The 12950-nt window shown below is 43.4% G+C and overlaps 1 protein-coding gene across 4 annotated transcripts in view; it reads left to right on the top strand.

Moving 5' to 3' along the window:
- LOC122802531 (cytochrome c oxidase assembly factor 5) overlaps positions 1 to 12950 on the top strand; it is a 255614-nt gene that overhangs the window by 13206 nt on the left and 229458 nt on the right. The window lies entirely within an intron of this gene.

Raw genomic sequence — 12950 nt, 5'->3', positions numbered from 1 at the left:
CCAAGCTTGCCCTTCATTCAGGAAAAGGATTACTCATATGCATCATGTCACTGTCAACTGTGCACCGCCATCGTTTGCATACAATATCACAGCTTTTCTTTTTGCTGCTGTTCAGTGTAGTTCAGAGAGCTGACCTTTTTTTCTACTGTTCATGCGGTTTACAGATCCTACTGTACTTGTTATACTTCAAAGAAATAACCATTGTTTGCAGATGACATACTCTTGCCTTTAACAGTGATGGTGCTACATATCCCTTAGTGGGTCAGTATAGGGTTTAACGTTACTACAAGTTGTACGTATTTTCCTTTCATTTCGTTTTTAAATTTTATTTCCTTGCTTTTTCTGCTGCTTATTCTCTAAAGTGGTCAATTACATCTTTTTCTGCTGCAGTTATTACTGCTTGTTAATAGCCTGTTTAAATTGTATGTGTTATTCTAAGCCCCTTTATTTTGGTTTAAGCACTTGGGCTTTAGGTCTACCCCTTACCTCTCCCTAACCTCTTTCCCTCAAATTTGGACAAGTATGAATGGACAGTTTCCTGCAGTTTCTCCTGCCAGTCTGGTTGATATGGGCATCCTGAGAGAAACTGCCTCGTATACACGAACAACTATATACTACTACCACCTAGGAACACAATTTGTGAGAGATGCAATTACAATGCTCTCTCCCTCACAAGCCGGTATATCTGGCACTGAGAAGGTTGTCGTCACATCACTCACACCTACACAGCACACGCCCACATATGCTTAGGTTCTCAACAAAAGCATACCCAAACATAGGAGACCTCCAACACAAAAACACACATGAACTCCACCACATACCATGCATAGTCCACACACTTGGGTGTCACAGCCACTAAGGCTTAACCATAAACCCAACGTATTAGTCATAGGAGTTGTGAGACACACAGGTGTGCCTCGCACCAGGCTGGATAAGGAGAAAGTCACGGTTATTTGTTTGTCAGGTGCCAGAATCCACAGTATCTCTCTCTCTCTCTCTCTCACACACACACACACACACACACACACACACACACACACACACACACACACACTCAAGTTTCTCAACAACAGATACTGTTATGACTCTGTCATAGTCCATGTTGGAGTGAATGACTTGAGACATAACTCCCTGGACTATATGAAGAGAGACATGATTGAGCTCACCGAACATGTGTCTCAGGCAGGTATGTCCCTAGCCTTAAGCAGCATTCTACCATCACCCAGAATGATACATCAATACAAACAGAAAATGATTGACTTTAACAATTGACTTAGTTTCTGGTGTCACTCCAGGGGGATCTAGTACTTGACAGCCTGGGAAGATATGATCGACAGACCACGATGCTTTGCCAGAGATGGCCTGCATCTGTGTCACTTGAACTTCAGGTTTCTGGCAAAGGCTCTTGCCTCCCCAATAGTGCTTTTTTTAGGAAAGGTAATGAGGTCAAAACTACCAACATAAAAATTTCAACAAAACACAAATTAAATGTCACGCTGCTAAATGCTAGGAGTCTAAACATGAAACTGCACTCATTGCAAGTATTTTTAACCCTGGAAGATGCTTGTGCAGTCACAGAAACCTGGTTCAAAGCTGTAGAGAGCACTTCATCCTTACCTGGTTACTCATCCTGTCATACATTCAGACTGCAAACTGTGGGCAGCAAAGCCAAAGGAAGCGGAGTTTCAATATATATCAAAGACATACACAACTCCAGGCTGGTCAAACAATATGACAAACATGAGACACTCCAGGTGCAGTTAACCATTGGCAAAACCCCTATTCAAATCATAGCTAACTACAGGGTCCCATCTGGACCTCTTTGAATCTATCAAGATTCAATCCTTTACCCTTATCCTGGGCGACTTTTAACTAGCCAAACATAGACTGGAAGAACTACTCATGCCAGAACACAAATATCCAGAGATTCATCGATTTATGTCAGTGCAAATGCCCTGGTACAGCTAGTCGATACCCCCCTCAAGAGGTGATAATATCTTGGACTTGGTTTTAACCAACTTGAGTAATCACTGCAGCATCCCTAGAGTATCATCCTCCCTGATAAGATCCAACCATAAAGCTGCCATTTTTGAAGTCACCAACTTCCCTGATCCCCCTCTAGCTAGGGTCAAACAAAAAAACTTCTCCAAAACTGATTACAACCTCCTGAGGGATGGTATAAACAGCTTCACAGCCTCCTCCCCCTCTGTAGGAACTGGCACCAATGTCCATATCTACAACAAAGTATTGTACGAGCATTTATATAGATGCATGGAATCAGGAATACCTGACAGAACAAAATCATCCTCTGCAAGGAAGAGTAAACCTGTCTGGTGGACATCTGCAATAAATAAACTCTATAACAAAAGGAAAAAAATTGCTGTCCAGGACCAAGAAGGAGCAGGTGCCCAATTGGAAGCAATCTCTCCTTAGCCTGAACAAGCAAATAAGAGCACCAGTGAAATCCTCCAAAGCAAGCCTTGAGTCCAAATTGGCCACATCTACTAGAAACAGTCATAAGGCCTTCTTCACATATGTCTGCAGTCTCAAAGGAAGCGCCCATATCTACTCCAAACTGGTAGTCAAGGACACCACATACGTAAATGACGTAGATATAGCCAACCCACTGGCTGACAGATTCATCGAAAACTTCACCCCTCTGTCCCCGCCATCAGTAAATCAGGCCATCCCCAGTACCTGCCCCACTCCCCTTATCTCTAAGGAACAGGTCATCACTGCCCTCTCAAAGGCAAAAAATACAGCCTCCATGGAACCCGATAACATTCCAGGTTGCATCCTACATGAACTCGGGCAGGAACTTGAACCATTAGGCACCCTATGCATCCAAAGCCTGAGTACTGGTTTTGTCCTAGCTGAGTGGAGGACCGCCACTGTCATCCCTTTGCACAAAGGTGGAGCGTCCACCAATCTGGGAAATTATAGACCCATCAGCCTAACTAGCCTGATCTGCAAGGCCATGGAAGGAATTATCAGGCACCTCATTAACAAGGACAATGGCAACCTCCAAACACGATCCCACACAGCTTGGCTTCATCAAGGGGAGGTGATGTCAGTTGAATTTGGTCGATTTCATTGAGACAGTCACGAAAGACATGGATGAGGAGAAGATGGTGCACACCGCCTACCTTGACTTGGCCAAAACCTTCAACACTCTTCCCCACCTGTGTATAATACATAAACTCTCTCAACTAGACATCAATCTGTATGTTACCAGATGGGTAGCAAACTGGCTTACTGATAGAACCCAACTAGTCAAAATAGGGGAAGCCACATCAAGCAGTAGACCCTTAATGAGCAGCGTACCCCAGGGATTGTCTTGGGGTCTCTGTTATTTGGGATATACTTTTCTGAGAGGTCCAGACCAAAATCAGTGGACTATGGCTGACCAAGTTTGCAGGTGACTGCAAGCTGGGTACTGTCATCAACTCCACTAGTGATGTGGGCATCCTCCAAGAGGGTCTCACCCAAACAAATGACTGGTGCCAGAAACATGGCCTCAAGCTGAATACCAAAAATTGCATCATCATCCTCTTTGGGGAGTGTGACTTCCCCGCAAATTATCACATTAATTAACATCCTAAGAATGCAATCAGTCATGAAGGATTGAGCATCCAGGTTGATGGCAGCCTGACTTTTGACCACCATGTTGTTTACGTTGTTCAGAAAACTTTCTACATGGCCCACCTCATAAGTAAAGGCATCTCATCTAGGGACAATGCGGTCATAACATCCTTGTATTCTTTCCTTATAAGGCCCATTATTGAGTACACTGCCCCTTTTGGCATGTACTTCGCAAAGCACATGCAGCAGCTGGAGAGACCACAGAGGTTACTCACCAGGAGACTCCAGGGCCTCAAACATCTATCCTACACAGATAGGCTAAAAGTCCTGTCCCTGTACTCAGGTTCATACAGACTCCTCAGAGGTGACCTGTCTGGCATACAAAACAATCTCAGACCCCACCTCGATGGGACTGCTGCATATTCGCAAGTCAAGCTCCACTCGAGTAACCCGCACGCGCAACCTCAACCTGATCTGTGACATCAAGAGGACTTGTTGGCAGGACAGATTGTGTCCCAGAGACTCCCCCCATCTTTGGAATAAACTCCCATTCCACGTCAAACAGAGTACCTCATTATCCGTGCAACCTGGATAACTGGATGGGAAACAGAAAATATACCCCTGGGATTCCAGTTGTGTCCCTGCTGGACAGGGGCATTGGGAGCTGACTTGTCTAAACATGGGCTAAACTCTTGGCTAGGCTTATAAGGGCCTCAGGGCCAATAGCCTAGTTACTTGCTATGACTCTATACAGCAGGGCATGCACCTTTCATCATTATTAGAGAGAAGACTATTTAATCCAAACAACTTTTATTCCTTGGTATTATAACAAGTTTGCAGAATCTGTGTACCTCATGCTTAGAATGCAGGCTGAATATTCATATGGAAAAAGAAGATATCAACACGAGTAGTCATAGATTTTCATACCTGTTACCTGGTTCTGGGTGGTGGGCGGGGTTTGCTACTGCACATCCAGGTGGTTAGTACAGTAAAACAAAGCCCCCAGTAAAAGTTAGAAATAAAAACACTGGCTAGGAGGATGAAACATGTTTGTACTTAGAGCGTATGTTAAATGTGTTTGCCATGAGTGATAGAGCTTGTTTGCAAAGGACAACATCACCAACTAATCAGTAAATTTTACAGCGTCAGATGTGGAACCCATCTGCTTCACTCATTGCAAACACCTGAATATCTACAAATAAGGTAGTCCTAATGTTTTTTAAATGGATTTGATAGTTGTTACTAAATTCTTGAGAGAGCACAAACCTCACGAAGCATCTTTCAGTAACTGCTTTTATTTAATATGCGGTCGCCACAGTGGATCACCTGTCCGCTCATGATTGGCAGTGGAGTTGTATGGTGTAGAGTTGCCAGCCTGGCACCCAACCTTCCACAGAAGGCACACACATGCACGCAGTCAAGTCTAGGGCCAATTTTAGTGTGTCCAATCCACCTACAGCATGTCTTTGAGATGTGGGAGGGAACCGGAGCACCCGGAGGAAACCCACACTACCACAGGGAGGACATACAGATTCTATTTGTTCCAAAATAGTACCTTGTAATAATAATAATAATTACATCATGTGATGTTTAAAATGTAAAGCTATTAATATCCCTAGTATGTTCCTGTACTGTACATTTAAAGGCTCTCTTACTCTCTCCATTATAAAATAAATAACAAGGACATTTAAGGGCATAAATAATGTCCTCTGTATTGCATAAAAGTCTTTTAGTAGAGTTAAACTTTTAAATTATTTATTTTTTTGAAAGGAATGTACTGTATATCTACAACTACAATACTTACCACAAGGCAAGGTATCCACCACGGGGTTATTAAAAACTGTATATATTTGACTAATGGGAAGAATAAAACAGCTATGAACAAGCATATCCCCTAAGCTACATCCACATTTATAAGAAATCAAAGGGATATTATTAAGTAATTTAAAAAACTGTCAGTAATATCTAAGCAAATTAATTAATTTATCATTGAATGTACTATATGTTGTTACAAAATATGTTTTCCTTATTTTTATCAACTGTTTTATTATTACTATGAACACTACAATTCGTATTAGTTTGTTTACATATATGTTTATGCCCCGTAATGACCCTCTGAAAAGATTCCATAACTAAGTCTTTCTCATAACCGCCGTAAACATATTAATAGTTTTTTTCAGCTTCATTAAAAAATCGAATTCATCACTACAGACTCTACATAGACGTAATAATTCTCCATCGGGTAAAGAAGTTGTTAGATGGGAAGGATGGCAACTACTACCATGCAGATTTTTATTTAATATGTTTATTTTATAACTCACTGGCACTGCCAACTGATTCACTTGTACTATATCTGTTGAAACTCCTCTAAAGTGTGTAAATAATGTTAACATTTATGTTAATCTTCCTTCCTGACTTTGGGGTCAGTCTGAGATTGGACCGTTATTAATCAAAGCACTGGCCCAATTAAGAAATTAATTAAATAAGTTTAACATATATTCATAGCACAAAACCACAGATTTTGAAAAGTGCAAAAATATTACATGTGAGTGCAGAATTCCGGAATGTATGTTGTTTAATTATAAGAGCAGTAGATATTAGTACTGGGTAGATTTTCGTAAGATTAGATTAGAATTTGTAACTGCCTTTTTCACTTACAGTATCTCTGCCTCTCAGTCCCTTCATACAACAAAGGAAAATAACTAATTTTATGCATTTTTGTTCATTGTGCATGCAAACAATGTTTTTCCCCATTTTGGTTATGTACATTATCTGTTCCACCAATGAGTCTTCAAAGGCCGGGGAGGTGGGGGGTGGAGGGAGGGGAGGTTAGTTAGATTTTCTAATGTCTTTCGTTCTGTGTAGATAAAAACACAATTGTCTGTGAACATCTAACAGATGCAAACAGTATTCACCTTTGTTCTTAAAACTGTGAAAGATTACTGGTAAATTAATAATTTGATTGATATTACACTCTGACACTACCTTAGGCAGAAAGGTGAGATTTGTCCGTAAGGAAACTCTTTGTGAAAAGTCAGATAAGGTGGTCTACATAATAAGGCTTGAATTTCTGAAATCTTTCTGGCAGAGGTGATTGCCACCAAGAATAAAGTTTTCCATGATAAATACTTTAGATTACAGTGTGCAGATGGTTTGAAGGGGGGAATGTACAATGGTCTGTAGTACTAGAATTAGAGCCCAAGGTGGAGTAGGATCTTTAAAATGAGGTTTCAACAAAAGTGTCCCTTTTAAAAAGGATTTGCAAAGTTTATGAGAAGCCAAGGGACACTCTTCCAAACCATTATGGAAATTTGAAATTGCTGCTAGTTGAATTTTAATGGCAATGGGGAAGCGCCTGCATTGAAGAGAGAAGCCAAGAAATCTAAAATATTATCAATAGATGCAGAAAAGGGATCAATATCCTTTTCACGAGCACAAAAGGTAAATATCTTCCTTTTACTGGTATAGAGTTTACTGGTAGAAGGCTTATGAGAAGCTAGAAGAATTTGACATACCGAGGAGGAGACGGTAACTCACCTGGTAACTAATGGAAATGGAGAAACCATGCTGTCAGTTTGAGGTTCAGAATGTTTAGGCAAACTAATCTATCTGGATGGGACAGTAGGTCTGGAGTTGGGTCCAGAGTCCCAGGTCACTGAATCAGATAGGGCCAAAAAAAGGAGAGCCATATCTGTCAAGGCCAGTAAGGTGCAATGAGGATTACTTTGCTCTTCAGCTTGAGTGCTTTCCATAAGAATTTGGGATTAGAGGTATTGGGTGAAAGGCATATAGGAGTCCGAGGGGGCACGTGTGGAGAAGAGTGTCTCTTTGTGACTCCCCTGGAGGGGAGATCAGGGTACAGTAATTGCTGCACTTGTTGTTTAGGGGAGAGGCAAACAGGTGACAGCAAGGTTGGCCTCATTGACAGAAAATCCTTTCCGTCACTGTTGGATTGAGAGACCACTCATGAGGCAGGAGAATACATCTGCTATCACATTGGAACTCCCCAGAATGTGCATTACTGTCAGAAAGAGGTTGGAAGGGATCGCTTACTGCCACACTCTTAAGTGCTTTTTGACAAATGGGGTAAGATTTGGTTCCTCTCTGTTTGTTGATGTACCAAACTACTGACATATTGTTTGTTTGAATCACAATTGTTCCCACAGGAAGAGCAGCTTGAAAGGCATGCGTCACTAAAAGCACTGCTCTAAGCACCAGAAAATTGATGTGCAAGTTGGTCTCTAAGGGAGAGCAAGTGCCTTGGACGGTCTTGCCCAGAAAATGCCCCCCCCCCCCCCCCCAATCTGGGAGGCGTCCCTGGTCACTATGGCCTTGGGTTCTGGAAGGATGAAAGGGCAACCCAGGAAAATTTCTTCTGAATGGTTCTACCAAGCTAGATCTTTTCTGCAGTGATTGGTGATCAAAATCTGATCTGACATTGGTTGGTATAGTATTAAACCACTGATATGCCAGCAGCCATTTGTAGAATTTTCATGTGATATCTTGCTAGTTGAACTGGAGTTATTGCTGCTCCCATGGAGCCTAGAGCCTGTAAAATTAAATGAGCAGGTACTCTCTTGCTGTGAAGTATTTTTTGAACCTGTGTTCTGATTTTCTGAAGTCTCACAGATGGAAGGGATTCTACTGTTGTCTATTTAGTACTGTTCCTATAAACTCTGAATTCTGAGTTGGAGTCTGTTTGGATTTTTCATAATTTATAGTTATTCCTAAGTTTGATTAGGTCTGGTGAACATAATCCCTTGCTTCTATTACCAATGCCTGGTTGGAGCGGTAATGAGCCAGTCGTCCCATTACAGAAACACCCGGAATCCTTGCAGTTTCAAGTGAGCTGCTATGACTGCCACACATTTGGTGGACACCTTGCTGGCTGTGGTGAGACCAAAGGACAGGGCTCTGAATGGATAATGACTGGCTTCCAGGCAGAAGCAGAGTATCTTTCTAGAGCTTGTCCATTTTTATGTGATAATATGCATCCTGAAGATCTATCGAGCACATCCAGTCATCCTTTTCCAAAAATGGAAGAATGGACTGTAATGTGACCATCCAGAATTTTGTTTGTCGAACTGACTTGTTCAACACACTGAGATCCAAAATAGGTCTCCAGTCCCTTGTCTTTTTTTTGTTTTTTGTTTTTTTTTTGCACTAAGAAGAATCTTGAAGTAAGTTCCAGATCCTCTTTGGTCTGGTAGGACTTCTTGGATGACTAAGTCTTCTCTAGTAGTTTTTGAATTCTGCTGGTTCCTGCTAACTGGGTGGAACAGCAGGGAATTTTTTTTTTTTTTGCATACGGGGAGATAAAAGTGACAAGGTTATTGTATAACCCCTGGAAATAATCCTTTGCACCCAATAATCTGTTGTAATATTTAGCCAGGTGTTTTGGTGCAAGGATAAGCGTCCTCCCAACTGCCTCCAGAGGAAGACAGTTGGGCCTCCTTTCAGGAACGCTGAAAGGCCTTACCCAGGAAGGAGTCCCTGAAGCCCTGGTTCTGAGGACCACCACAGCCACTTGCATGGAGTCTTCCATTGTAGTCCCCCCCCCTCTGCCCCTGGGGGGGGATCTGACTCCACGTGTGTCTTGGAAAGGCCCTTGGGGCTTTTTGAACCACATCTTTCCTCCGCTTCTCTGATTCCTGGAAAAAGATCTTTGGGGAATGGAAAAACATACGCCCACAGCAGACAGGGCCTTACCATCCTCCTCATACCCGGATAATGTCTCTCTAACTTTCGGGCCAAACAGAGATGATTCATCAAAGTATGTATTGATGAATGAAGACTTAAATGGCTCCACAAAAATCACAAAGATGCATCCAGGCATGTCTTCTTATGGCTATGCCTCAACCCGCCACTCTAGTGGTCCCTTTGGCTGTATGCTCAATGAGCCTCATGGACAAGTTGGGCACAGACTCCAGGGTGGTCAACTGGGAAGCAACTTTTTCTTGGACTCCATCGGTAACAGCTCCTGCCAGGGTATCCAATATCTCCTTGATCAGATCCCTTTGAAGTCTGGTAAAATGTACCAGGAAATTCAAAGACCTTAAAGCGAAGGTCAGTGAAGCCTAAACCCGCTTCCCAAATCTATACGTTACCCTAGACTCCCTACTGGGTGGATGGATAAAGGAACTCCTCTCAGCAAGTTCCTTTTCGTTTACGACCACTATGACCATGGCACCTACCACTGATCCTTTGGGCCAGAATTGTTTATCCTCAGGGTGAGATAAAATTTTGTCCTGTCACTTGGAGATGGGTTCAGTGGTGTCCAGTGCCTTCCACACCCACTGAGAGATCAACTGAATGAGCTCATCAGCAGGTGGAGTCACCCAATAGGTAGACAGGTGAGTACCGAAAGCCTGCAGGTAAACTGATTCTTCCAAGAAAGGATTTTGGGACTTCCAGTCATTCCCTCTGTTTCAAAATTTCAGGGATGTTTTCAAAGGAGTCATCATCAGGGAGTGACCTTAGGGACCCTTCCCCTTCATCAAAAATCAGTTTCTTCTGTGACCAGTTCTTGTGGGGAATCTAAGTGCTTCATCTTGCACTTCTTCTTTTGAGGAACCTCCTCAGGGGGATAGCCTGGTGAGGTATCCGAAGATGACAGAATCTGTATCTGAGGTTCCTGAGGATTTGGCATTCGCTGCCCCAGTGGGGAGACAGGTCGAATAACTGAGTGTGAGAAAGGAATTTGCTCTGAGGAGGAAGGAGCCACCTGAGTGACTGCAACAGACAAGGCCCTCTCCATTTCCTCAAAGGCTGGCCCTCCTCAAAGAGGGAAGGGAGCCCAGAACCAAGAGAGACTTCCTCAGAACTGTGGTCACTCCCTGCTCCGATGAGACCGCTCCCGTGACAGAAGCTGGAGCTGAACTTGAACCATGCCGACACTTCAGGGTGCAGAGACAGCTCCGAAAATATTGGAGTCGACTCCTGCCCTCAGAACCGACAGGGCAGATATGGCCCCAGGAGGTCTCCAGATCTGAAAGAACCTTAGAACTCGGAGCAGTAACCAGTTCCAAAGGAAGAGAGATCTCCGGAACCAATACAGTCGGCGCTGGATGACTTGGAGATGGAAACTCTAGTACCTCAGAGGTCATCAGAGGAGGATTAGTTAAAGGAGTGGAAGAATGTTCGAATCCTAAACGCATAGGGGTCAGACTCAAAGGGTGTCCTGTAAAACCTCGCGTCTAGAGAATTTTATTCACCAGTCTCTCCAAGTCATCTTTTGTAAGACTTTTGGTGGAACAGACGGACAGTAGTGAGGGTGATTTAGGCCTTTGCAGAAAAACTTCAGGTAATTCACCCACAAAGGTGGCCTCAATAAGAAACTGAGATGCCTCATAAAATCCTCCAAAGCTAGTTACGAAAATAAAATTGCCAAAGATTCCAAAGACAACCACAAAGCATTCTATAACTATGTCAAGAATCTAAATGGCAATGCTCAGATCTGCGCTGAGCTAAAACAGAATGGCATTAAATATACTGATCCAAAGGATATTGCCAATATCCTGGCAGATCGATTCAGTGCCAACTTCACCCCCTCTCACCCCTAAATGGCCCATCTCAATACCGGAAGATTGCCAAATTCCAGTAATAACGGCCACACAGGTACAAAACGCACTCTCTAAAGCCAAGAACAGTATCCATGGGACCAGATGACATCCCGGGCTGTGTACTACATGAACTACAATATGAACTGGCACCTCACCTAAGTGTCATGTTTAATCATAGCCTCACCTCAGGTTTCGTGCCCACTGAGTGGCGCAGAGCTACAGTTATCCCAATCCACAAGGGGGGATCCACCCTGGATCCCGGAAACTACCGTCCCATCAGTCTGACAAGCCTTATCTGCAAGGCCATGGAGCGTATTATCATGGAACTTATAAACAAAGACATTGGCAACCTTCAAACACTGGACCCCACCCAGTTTGGGTTTGTGAAGGCCGATCTTGTCTCCTGAACCTGATTGACTTCTTTGAATCAGTCTCCAGAGCCATGGACAAGGGTAAGGTGGTCCACACAGCCTATCTAGACCTTGCCAAGGCCTTTGACACCATCCCCCACTCTGGAATCATAGATAAACTTACTAAGTTGGGCATTAATCCCTATGTCACCCAATGGGTTGCTAAATGGCTTACTGATAGAACCCACACTGTAAAAGTAGCCGACTCCAAATCCAGCTCCAGACAAGTGGAGTACCTCAGGGTTCAGTCCTGGGGCCGCTCTTGTTTGGCATCTACTTCTCTGAAGTAAAGGTCAACACTAAGGGACTCTGGCTGACAAAGTTTGCAGATGACTGCAAACTGGGAGCCATTATTGAATCCCCAAATTATGTGGATACTCTACAAAAGGGCCTTACAGAAACAGATGCTTGGTGCCAGAGCCATGGGCTCAAGCTCAATGCCAAGAAATGTATTGTTATCCCCTTTGGGGAAAAAACATGTATCCATGAATTACCATATAGGTGGCAGTACACTAAACACAGAAAGTGTGATAAGAGACTTAGGGACACAGGTGGACAGTGGTCTCACCTTTGATAACCACATCGCCACAACAGTCAGGAAATCCTTCTATGTGGCACACCTCATCACGAAGGGCTTTTCATCCAGAAAGAAGGAGGTCATTGTTCCACTGTACTCATCCCTCATTATACCCATTGTAGAATACAATGCCCCATTTGGTATGTACCTCTCAAGACATCTGCAACAACTGGAAAGGCCTCAGAAATACCTCACTAAAAGAATCACAGGCCTAAAGCAGATGCCCTACGCTGACCGCCTTAAAAAACTACAGCTATACTCTGTCGCATATCGTCTACTCAGAGGCGATCTCTGCTTAACATACAAGGCCATGTCAAACCCAAAGCTGTTGGACATGTTACACTTAAAGAAATCCCAATCCCTCAGAGCTACACGCTCCAGGGATCTAAACCTTGTCATCACAATAAACAAAACATGCTGGAGGGATAGGTTCCTGACCCAGAGACTCCCCAGACTCTGGAATAGATTGCCCATACATGTCAAGCAGAGTGCCTCTTTTGACCTCTTCAAGAGGAACCTTGACGATTGGATGGGAGAAAGGAAATTCACCCCAGGGATCACGTCAGTCACCCTGCTAGACAGGGGTCCAGGAAAGTAAATAATGTGGGAAGAAATAGCCAGGGAATTGTTATGGCTAGGCTTGTATAGGCCCTAGGGCTGATAGCCTAGTACCAACCTATGAACCTATAAGGTATTGATTGATAGGGAGCAAGTTGTCCTAGGTAAAACTTCTTTCTGTACTGTATCAGTACTCTGCACTGATGTAGTCGGCATCAAGGAAGAACCAAGAAGCAATTTCTTGCTCCGAAGAGTGAATTT

This window comes from Protopterus annectens, chromosome 5.part0 (assembly GCF_019279795.1).
Source record: "Protopterus annectens isolate FY-2018-M chromosome 5.part0, PAN1.0, whole genome shotgun sequence".
Lineage (NCBI taxonomy): Eukaryota > Metazoa > Chordata > Ceratodontiformes > Protopteridae > Protopterus > Protopterus annectens.
The sequence above is the reverse complement of the archived record's forward strand: the minus strand, read 5'-3'. Positions and strand labels throughout refer to the sequence as shown.